We start from the raw sequence: 10,988 nt of genomic DNA, 5'->3' as shown, positions 1-10,988 counted from the left end.
AAAACTTCAAATCCAGACTCCAGCGAGAAACTGCTGAATTGGAATTCAGTTGCAAATTGGATACTATTAATTTGGGCTTGAATAGAGACTGGGAGTGGCTAAGTCATTATGCAAGGTAGCCTATCTCCCCTTGTTTTTTTCCTACAAACCCCCCCCCAAGACGTTCTGGTTAAACTTGGATTATTGCTGTGCACATTGTAAGATGAGCTATTGCCAGCAGGAGAGTGAGTTTGTGTGTGTGGTTTTTGGAGGGGGGTGTGGGGGGGGGTGAGAAAACCTGGATTAGTGCTGGAAATGACCCACCTTGATTATCATGCGCATTATAAAGAGAGGTTTCAAAGAGAGTGAGTTTGTATGTGTGGGGGGGGGGAAGGGTGAGAAAACCTGGATTTGTGCTGGAAATGGCTCTACTTGATGATCACTTTAGATAAGCTGTTACCAGCAGGAGAGTGGGGTGGGAGGAAGTTTTGTTTCATGGTCTCTGTGTGTATATAATGTCTTCTGCAGTTTCCACGATATGCTATGCATCCGATGAAGTGAGCTGTAGCTCACGAAAGCTCATGCTCAAATAAACTGGTTAGTCTCTAAGGTGCCACAAGTACTCCTTTTCTTTTAACTCTACTACAAAAATCTAATTGCACAGTTTACTTACTACTAGATATTGCTGGATTGATTCACTCACGTGAGAATATGTAAAACAGAAGATATTGCTCCAAAGAAGCCAAAACAAAATGAAGTCTGTGAATAGGAGAAAAGCTTTATGATTTCTTAATTATCATTGATATTATGTGATTGCTCAGAATTTGTTTTGGGCTTCTCTTAAAAATGAAATCATACCTCTGAACTGTTACTGGCTTTGCTTCAGCGTTACAAATGTGAACCAGGACAACTTCCAAACAAAATGGAAGGATAATTTTCCTGTAAGGTCAGAATGAAGAGAGAGACTTTATGCCTCTCGAAAAGGTTCTTAAGCTCAGAGAGACCTAGAAAGAGACTGTCAAAGTGGCCACCCAGGCGATCCTCCAACAGATTTCTTACATCTCGTGCCAAATTCCCTTCCTAGCTGCCTGGAATGACAGTCCCATTCAAAGATTGTAACATGGACTCATAAGAAAATGGAGCTTCTGGAGGCCTGTTTCACTGCAAGGATAAAAAAAGACACAAGTATATCCCAATTTATAGGTCATTTATAACTGGGTGTACTGGAATTTTAAGCTAGTGCGACTATATAGTCTCTTCCTGCACTGTGAAAATATTTTCAGATCATTTTACTGTATTTGTAAAAGTATTTTTATGTTCCAAATTCTATGTATTTATAATATTTATTGCTGTTATTTATCTTTTTCAGAGATATTTTATAATATTTCTAAATATGTATTTATTTATACAAAATAGGAACCTAAACCAGTAGCGATAGGTATTAATAATTTTTTTTTTAAAAAAGATCCAATAAAAATCTCTTGTTCTGCCGTATGACTCCAGTTCAGCAAAGGACTTGTAAACATTTGTCTAACTTTAAGTACAGGAGCCTCCCATTCACATAAGTTGTTAATACTGGGAATCTGCTGAAGCACGCTGCCACTATAATCCCTGATTCACCAGTGACTCTATAAGAAAAATAGGCATGGTAATTAATTTTAATGCTCCAACAGACCACACACAACAACCTCAACTCCGCAGCTTTTGCGTTTCTGTCTGTTACCAGATTATTTCTTCCCCAGCACTTGTAGTGGTGGGTGTTTGGTAGAGTAGCTAGTTGGTAAAGGCTAATGAGATGTTTGAGCAAACTGCCTCCCCATCAGTCGGGTTTCCATGTGCCCAGACTCCTTAAACCCCAACAAATAATCCTGGTTTGGCCAAATTCGCCCCCTCCATCGATCAGGCTTGAGTGCATTTGTCTCACAAAGGCCATGAATCAACCCTGTGTGTACCCACCACTCCTGACAGTCAGGTTTGTAAGCACGTGGTGCTGCCTCCCTTTGTCTTCCCCGGCACCCTGAAAAATCAAACTTGTGTGCTTATGGACGGCATGTTCTACCAACAACCACCAGTTTATGAGCACAGTGCATCAACATTTCAGTTATAATGTAAATAGTGACTAAAAATTACTCTCTGCCAAGTTTGGGTTCAAAGAGCATAAAAACAAACTGTGTGAATTTTCACACAGATGGGCAATCTTCCTTTAGGAAAAAAAACAGTAATATATGCCCCATTGTGACGGATTTCTGTTACCAATCTGCCCGAGGCTTCAGGTGATCAGGTTGAAGCTGCAGGATCGTTTGGGGAGGAGATGACGAAACACACCAAGTGTCTGAATTTTAAAGCTTTATTGATAAAATAATAAAATAACAGCGGAGAGCGATGGGTGCTCCCCACATCACTCGGATGAAGGGAGAAAGCGTTAGTGCCCCAAGCCCTAACCCACTTTCATACTCACACCAACACTACCCGAGGCTGGCCAGGCCTGGGTGTAACGTAAGAAGAAGAGGGGGAGGGGTGGACAGGAATTCTGTCCTGTGCACACAGGTTGTCCAGGGTTCGCTGCCAATCTCTGAATTGCTCTAGCTCTCAGGAGGGTTTTAAGTCCTGAGCTCCTTTGGGGGTGTTCCATTCCACAACCTCTGTTCCTGGTGCTCTTTGTGCCAGTCCAGAACGGCTTTCTGTGGTCTTCTCCGCTTTCCCAAAACACAACGGCTCCAGGGACATGAAGCTCTGCTCCCCTTCTCATCATCTCACCTGTGTTTTCCATCTCTGCAGCCCTGGTTTTCTCATGGCTGGCTGTGGCTGGGTGAGAGATAAACTTCTCATCTAGTGCCGTGACCTTGGACTGGGGCCAGCGTCTTATCGTTGGACTGAGCTTGCTAGCTGCAGTGTTGAGTTAACCCATTCTCTGCCCTCTTTTTCCTTCCCCCTTTGGCCTCTTGCAGCCTGCAAAAGAATCTGTCACTCCCCACTCACACCTTTGACCCTCCCCAAAATGCTTTGCGATGCTTGCAACAGCGTTAGCATCATGCAGTGCTGATCTGCCTTCCCCAGGGGAACCCCTGAGGTTGTGACACCATTCAAAATCCCTTTTATCACCTTAACTTGGTGTTGCTAATAGGAGCCTCTGTTCATTCTTCACAGTCAACAGCTGGCATCACTGCAGAAGCCTTTGCTTATCTTTATCTCCAGGGTTCTCAAACAGTTCATGATGTGGGCCTAATCTTACCAAAATTGTTCTATGGACCATTTCCCCTCCTATTCAAGATCAGGTAACACCTTTGTGGCAGATACAGCAAATGCTTACAGAGAAAGGGTGTAGTAGGAATGCATTCATACAATCTGGGCTGTCTTTAAAAGAATGTGGAAACTGTCAGTTCTCTGAAGATCACCTCCCAGTACTCCATGTACTACCACCTATTCATGAACCTCAGTTTGGGACCTGCTGGTTTAGAGGCATGTACAATGCACAATTACATGGAAATAATGAGCGCAAAAATATGCTGCATGAACAAGTCAAAGATTATAAACCGATTGGTTCATAACCTCCAAAATGTATTCCCCTCTGTGGTGGAACACAACAGTCATATTGCACGTGGGAGCCATACAAACGCTTCTTCAAAGTTTAAATTCTTCATTACCCCTATAGTGCAGAGGAGAAGCTCCTGACAATTATTCCATCACACTGTTTTTAAGCTGTGCTATGTGGAAGAATCTTTTAATCTACTTAAGAGCCATTTGATGTTATCCATCATCTATGATTTTAGGTCTTCCTGTGGGAAGTCCAACCACAGGTAGATAAAAGGGAGGAAAACACCACTAATACATCCCCACTCAAGCTCACCCTTATCATCCCCCTAGGAGGCAGGAGGAAATAGTTTGCCCTGCTTTCATCATAGAAATAGATGACCCAATGGCTTCTGCACAGAACACAAAATCTTTCCACACAGAGTGCCTGAGTGTCTGCATCACTTCTAGGGCTTTGTCAGACTTGCCTTCCGGTCCCTATCAGCGTGGTTCCATTACAGCCACCCTGTCAGGGCTGCCCCAGGCTGGAACAATGAGTGCTGGGGGTGTGAAGCTTCAAGAGCGACCAAAAGCACGGTCTCATTCATATACTTGGTTTGTTTTGTTCATTTGCTTTCAGTTCAGATCCCACAACATCTTCCCCTGGGATTTCACCCTGGTGTGGGATACAGATGCCCAACGCCCCTGGAAAGTCATGGGAGAATGGGGAGCATAGCCCATGGCAATCTGGGGGCTCTGGTAAGTCTGCTTTCTCTGCTTTGCAGAGTGTCTTTCAAAAGTTTGAAGCAAAAATCTCAAATTTCTTATAAAAGTGCAGGAAGACTTGGGAGACTCAAACCAAATTAATATGCACAAACATGTTTTCACAGTTTCTTTTTTAATTTCAGTGAAAATAGTTTTCTTCTTGAATTAAAACACATTCGTGTTTCCCCGCCGCCCCAGAAAGGGACGAGCCTCTCCCGACACCAGAGTGGGCAGAGCCAGCGAGCCCTCCGCCCACCCCTAGAGGTCAAAGCACAGGATAGGAAGTATAAAAGCCCGACCACAGAGCTCACTTGAGAAGCAGCCGCCAGAGAGGCCAGACACCTCTGGCCTAGGTCCCAGTTGGGAGACCCTGCTGACCTCCGGCAGACCCAAGGACTGGCCTGACCTGCCAACACCAGTGTAATGAGGCTGGTTCTGGCGGGACCCAACTGAGAGTGCCAATTCAGGACAAATTGCTTAAAGCAGGGCAGTTACAGCCCACGGCTGGGGTTTCTGTGTACACCAAGGCAAATCAAACCAGCCACATAGAGAAGACTTTGGTCTCACCCCACTGGCTAACCACAAGTCACGCAAGCAATTCCCTTAGACACTCCAGTTTCCCAATATCCCCACCAGTGCCACTCGTTATGGGGACAAATGGTTATGAAAACCAATACCCCAGTAAAAGAAAAAGGGTTCTCTCGATCCCAAAGGACCACGCCCTAGACCCAGGTCAATATACAAATCAGATCTTACCCACAAATCACGCTGTTGCCAATCCTTTAGAATCTAAAATCTAAAGGTTTATTCATAAAAGGAAAAAGATATAGATGAGAGCTAGAATTGGTTAAATGGAATCAATTACATACAGTAATGGCAAAGTTCTTGGTTCAGGCTTGTAGCAGTGATGGAATAAACTGCAGGTTCAAATCAAGTCTCTGGAGTACATCCACAGCTGGGATGGGTCATCAGTCCTTTGTTCAATGCTTCAGTGTAGCAAAGTTCCTCCAGAGGTAAGAAGCAGGATTGAAGACCAGATGGAGGAGCTGCAGCAGCTTTTTATATTCTCTTGCCATGTGGTCTCTGCTTTCTTTGTCCCAAGGACAAGCTGTCCATCACATGTCCTGGAAAAACCTCAGAGTTCTGTCCATAGGCAGGTCCCTGCATACCCTGCTGAGTCCCAAGGCAGGTCTGCCTTCTCTCAGTGGGTCAGTTGTATAGTGGATGGTCCTTAACGGGCCATCAAGCAGGCTAGGCAGAGCTGACACCAACTTGTCTGGGTGTCACCCAGAAGCATAGCATAAATTTGGAATACAGACAGTATAGAGCCAAGACTTATATCTTTAAATATAAAAATGATACATGCAAACGGATAGCATAACCCTAACCAGTAAAGCATAACCTCGTCTTAGACACTTTATTTGACCCCCTTTATACAAGATTTGGTGCCACTGCAGGACCTTGGTTGCAACAATGTTATATACGGTCCCAGTTCAAGCCAGTAACGTCACAGCCTGATGCCAACCAGAGCCCAGTGGAGCTGCCCAGCGTGCCCCTCGCCATTTACTCAGAGGACCCTATGGTGCTTGACCCTCCCAGAGGACACCATCTAGACCCAGGTACCTCTAGATGGGGAGTCTGGAAGTAGCCCAGGGGCAGCCGACCCTAGACTGGCTGCAGCACTGCCAGAGCCTATGTCAGTGTGTTGTGGACAGGATCCCCACTGACACAGCAGCGGGTCTTCTGCCACTGCTAGGGCCCCGGGCTGGGACACAGTGGAGTGGGTGGGCCTGCATCCCTCCTGCCACTGAACTTGTGGGTGGCAGTCTCCCCCTCTCCCAGGCCACTCTGAGTTGAGAGCCTGGGCTTGTTGCTTACCTGCCTTTGCTCAGCCCAAGCCTGAGCCATTGACTTCCGCTGCCCCGTCCTGACCCAGGGCCTTGGCCTGCTAATTGTATAAACTGTTGCTCAGCTCTTGCCTGAGGACCTGAGCCCTTGACTCACTATTGCCTGCCGACCATGATCCGGGCGCGAATAACTGTCTGTGTTTGCCTCTCTTGCTGCCGTGGCGAGAGACTCCTACAGCCAGGCTAAATCCCTGTCAACAACTGGAAGGAAGTATCGAAGCAGTGTGGTTCCCTGCCACCCCGGAGAGGGTCGAACCCCGGCCCAACCCCTCTATATCCTGCCATGATGGAAACTCCAGCACAAGTCTGTGCTTGGGCTTGAGAGCCAGGAAATGAAACATGACCACAGGAAGTGAAGAGAATTAAACAAACCAGAAGAATTTCCCTGCCCAAGCCGAGGGGAAGGCAAATGTTAAAAGAAAAGGAAGCAGTAAAATGGTGAACACTGAATTGGATTTTTAAAAAATTATTTTAATTCTTTCATCGCAGGGAGACACTTGGTAAAAAATACATAATGTAACTTCTCTGCATAACCTCCTTCTGACCACATTGTAAATCATAGTCATTCATGTGGGTACCTCTGGAGCATGTTACACTATACTAATTGCTCATCCTGTTTTATGAATTATTCCCAATTTTTCACTATTATCAGCTACTTGGAGTGATCACCAGGACATGATATTCACACCTTCCAACTCTATCTATTCCTCCTGAATTCTAGCTCTTGGAGCAGTGTCTCACCTGCCTCAGGCCCCCATGTCCCACCCAGAAGGTGCCCCTTACCTCGAGAGCCCTCGCCTGTGGAGCATCCCTCTGCTGGAAATCAGGAAGAGCCCATATATTATAAAATAAAATGCTGGAACATCCTTGAAGGCCTGCTCCCAATAGAGGACAATGGGGCAAACTTCAAAATGTGTCCCATTCCATAAATACACAATATACCCCAGGGGCTCATTTTCTATATAGCAATGAACAATTCCTTTTTTTTTTTTAAATAATGGTGTTAGCCACCTATATAAAGTACTATGGTGATGGTTGTTTTACTCATGGCTAGGGTAGATGCAACTTGGAGTGATTCCCTCCACCCCCTTAAGCTTGTATCCAATATGGACAAAGTAAATCACTTCATGTTAATTTGCTGCTGAAAGAATCCCTTCTGCAGATGGGGGTCTGGCAGCACATGTACTCACGCAATATAAAAATGGTCAAGGACAGTCAGTTATTTACTGTTTGCCAAAGGGTTCCAGAGCAAAGGTGCTATCCTCAGTGAGACTGCCTTTGAAGGAAGTAGGAGCTGAATGTAGACTAGGGCTGAGATACAGTGCTTGCCATGAGATGTAGGAAAAGAGAGAGTGGACAAGGAACACTACAAAAATATAAGGATTACTTGTGGCACCTGAGAGACCAACAAATTTATTTGAGCATAAGCTTTCGTGAGCTACAGCTCACTTCATCGGATGCATTCAGTGGAAGATACAGTGGGGAGATTTATATACACAGAGAATATGAAACAATGGGTGTTACCATACACACTGTAAGGAGAGTGATCACTTAAGGTGAGCTATTACCAGCAGGAGAGTGGGCGGGGGGACGACGGACCTTTTGTAGTGATAATCGAGGTGGACCATTTCCAGCAGTTGACAAGAACGTCTGAGGAACAGGAGGGGGGAGGGGAATAAACATGGGGAAATAGTTTTACTTTGTGTAATGACCCATCCACTCCCAGTCTCTATTCAAGCCTAAAGCAGTCTCTCTTTGGAGTCTGTTTTTGAAGTTTTTTTGTTGAAGAATTGCATCTTTTAGGTCTGTAATCGAGTGACCAAAGAGACTGAAGTGTTCTTCAACTGGTTTATGAATGTTATAATTCTTGACATCTGATTTGTGTCCATTTATTCTTTTACGTAGAGACTGTCCAGTTTGACCAATGTACATGGCAGAGGGGCATTGCTGGCACATGATGGCATATATCACATTGGTAGATGTGAAGGTGAACGAGCCTCTGACAGTGTGGCTGATGTGATTAGGCCCTATGATGGTGTCCCCTGAATAGATATGTGGACACAGTTGGCAAAGGGCTTTGTTGCAAAGATAGGTTCCTGGGTTAGTGGTTATGTTGTGTGGTGTGTGGTTGCTGGTGAGTATTTGCTTCAGGTTGGGGGGCTGTCTGTAAGCAAGGACTGGCCTGTCTCCCAAGATCTGTGAGAGTGATGGGTCATCCTTCAGGATAGGTTGTATATCCCTGATGATGCATTGGAGAGGTTTTAGTTGGGGGCTGAAGGTGACGGCTAGTGGCATTCTGTTATTTTCTTTGTTGGGCCTGTCCTGTAGTAGGTGACTTCTGGGTACTCTTCTGGCTCTGTCAGTCTGTTTCTTCACTTCAGCAGGTGGGTACTGTAGTTGTAAGAATGCTTGATAGAGATCTTGTAGGTGTTTGTCTCTATCTGAGGGGTTGGAGCAAATGAGGTTGTATCGTAGAGCTTGGCTGTAGACAATGGATCATGTGGTGTGGTCTGGATGAAAGCTGGAGGCATGTAGGTAGGAATAGCGGTCAGTAGGTTTCCGGTATAGGTTGGTGTTTATGTGACCATCGCTTATTAGCACCATGGTGTCCAGGAAGTGGATCTCTTGTGTGGACTGGTCCAGGCTGAGGTTGATGGTGGGATGGAAATTGTTGAAATCATGGTGGAATTCCTCAAGGGCTTCCTTTCCATGGGTCCAGATGATGAAGATGTCATCAATGTAGCACAAGCAGAGTAGGGGCATTAGGGGACGAGAGCTGAGGAAGCGTTGTTCTAAGTCAGCCATAAAAACATTGGCATACTGTGGGGCCATGTGGGTGCCCATAGCAGTGCCACTGATTTGAAGGTATACATTGTCCCCAAATGTGAAATAGTTGTGGGTGAGGGCAAAGTCACAAAGTTCAGCCACCAAGTTTGCCGTGACATTACTGGGGATACTGTTCCTGACGGCTTTTAGTCCATCTTTGTGTGGAATGTTGGTGTAGAGGGCTTCTACATCCATAGTGGCCAGGATGGTGTTTTCAGGAAGATCACTGATGGATTGTAGTTTCCTCAGGAAGTCAGTGGTGTCTCGAAGATAGCTGGGAGTGCTGGTAGCGTAACACGGCTGCTACTCTGAAACCTGTCATTATACAAAAATATAGTTGTTTCAGACATGCTGCAGTTAAAGTAATGTAAGAAAAAGCATTGTAACAGGGTTTACTCAGCACTATGTACTTCCTCATGGCCAGGCATGGCATCACATTGTCCTTTTGGGGTAGCAGCCCTTGTCACCAGTCACTCTGGGGCTGTGGTGGTTTCGTTCAGATAACTCATAGAATCATAGAATATCAGAGTTGGAAGGGACCTCAGGAGGTAATCTAGTCCAACCCCCTGCTCAAAGCAGGACCAATCCCCAACTAAATCATCCCAGCCAGGGCTTTGTCAAGCCTGATCTTAAAAATCTCTAAGGAAGGAGATTCCACCACCTCCCTAGGTAACCCATCCCAGTGCTCCACCACCCTCCTAGTGAAAAAGTTTTTCCTAACATCCAACCTAAATCTCCCCCACTGCAACTTGAGACCATTACTCCTTGTTCTATCATCTGCCACCACTGAGAACAGTCTAGATCCATCCTCTTTGGAACCCCCTTTCAGGTAGTTTACAGCAGCTCTCAAATCCCCCCTCTTTCTTCTCTTCTGCAGACTAAATAATAAAATCAGTGTTAGCAGAGTGAGATATTAGTGTAAGTAGGGGTGGCAGAATCTTGGCTATTATGTCTAACTATTCTTTCTACATATAGCAATGTAAATTAAAGGCTGTTTTCTAAGTACTACACTTTTAAAAGTAGATCTTCTTCCTGCCTAATCCAGCTGCCATCTTGTCCTTAAGATGCAGCATGTTACAGTCACTGTGTTTTCTCTGTCATGGAAAATTTCAGTTTGTTCAGTCTTTGGGCCCAAGTCTGAGAAACGCTGAGCACCCACTAGTTCAGTGGGAGTTCAGGGTGCTCAGTACCTTACAGGAAGCGGTTAGTGCTTCTTAGGGTTAAGCCCTTTCTTTGATGTTTTTCCTTGACCTGAAACAAAAACAAATCTAGACTGAAGAGTATGTTTTACTTTGTGAGTATGAGCATGAAAAACATCGTTCCTGTGACTTGGAATCGCCTTTGCCATAGCCTGTGGAGGTTCTTCACCTTGTGTAAGATTTTGTGTTTAGGTAACAACTGTAGCACCTCTGTCTTGTCTATTTATATCCTTCTGCTTGTACGTCAGTCTGTGCTGTGATCCTATGTGTCATATCAGTGTACTTACATTTTCTCACACATTATCTGACAAATGTTCAAGGAGCAAATTTATACGACGCAGATTTATACATGGGGAGAATTGATGCATTCTGACTTGTATATTTAGTATATGTTTTTGAAAGTCATAAAATTTCAACATAGAAGATAGTTTATTTTATTATTTTGCAAATGTCAGTTGCATACATGCTGCAATTATCTGTGCTTTTGACCATCACCAGCATGAATACACAGTCAAGTAATTGAAAACAATCACACTAGATATGAAACTGTTCTTTTTTGAAAGGAGTTGTGCTGAAGGGTTGACACATTGTCAGAAGTTCAGACGAATAGAGGCCAAGATGAGCTTGTCTTTTAGCCAAAAAGCTCCCCAAGGTTGGAAAGCCCCTCAAGGGAAATTAAGATTAAAGGGGTTTATTTGATGGCCCTTTCTGGTTATCTAGAACAGTTTTGGTCTAACAGGGAGATGAAGCTGTCCATAAAAGGAAAAGTACAGGCAAGCTTGACACAGACCTTGAGAGAGGA

This window comes from Chelonia mydas, chromosome 5, assembly GCF_015237465.2.
Source record: "Chelonia mydas isolate rCheMyd1 chromosome 5, rCheMyd1.pri.v2, whole genome shotgun sequence".
Taxonomy (NCBI): domain Eukaryota; kingdom Metazoa; phylum Chordata; order Testudines; family Cheloniidae; genus Chelonia; species Chelonia mydas.
The sequence above is the reverse complement of the archived record's forward strand: the minus strand, read 5'-3'. Positions refer to the sequence as shown.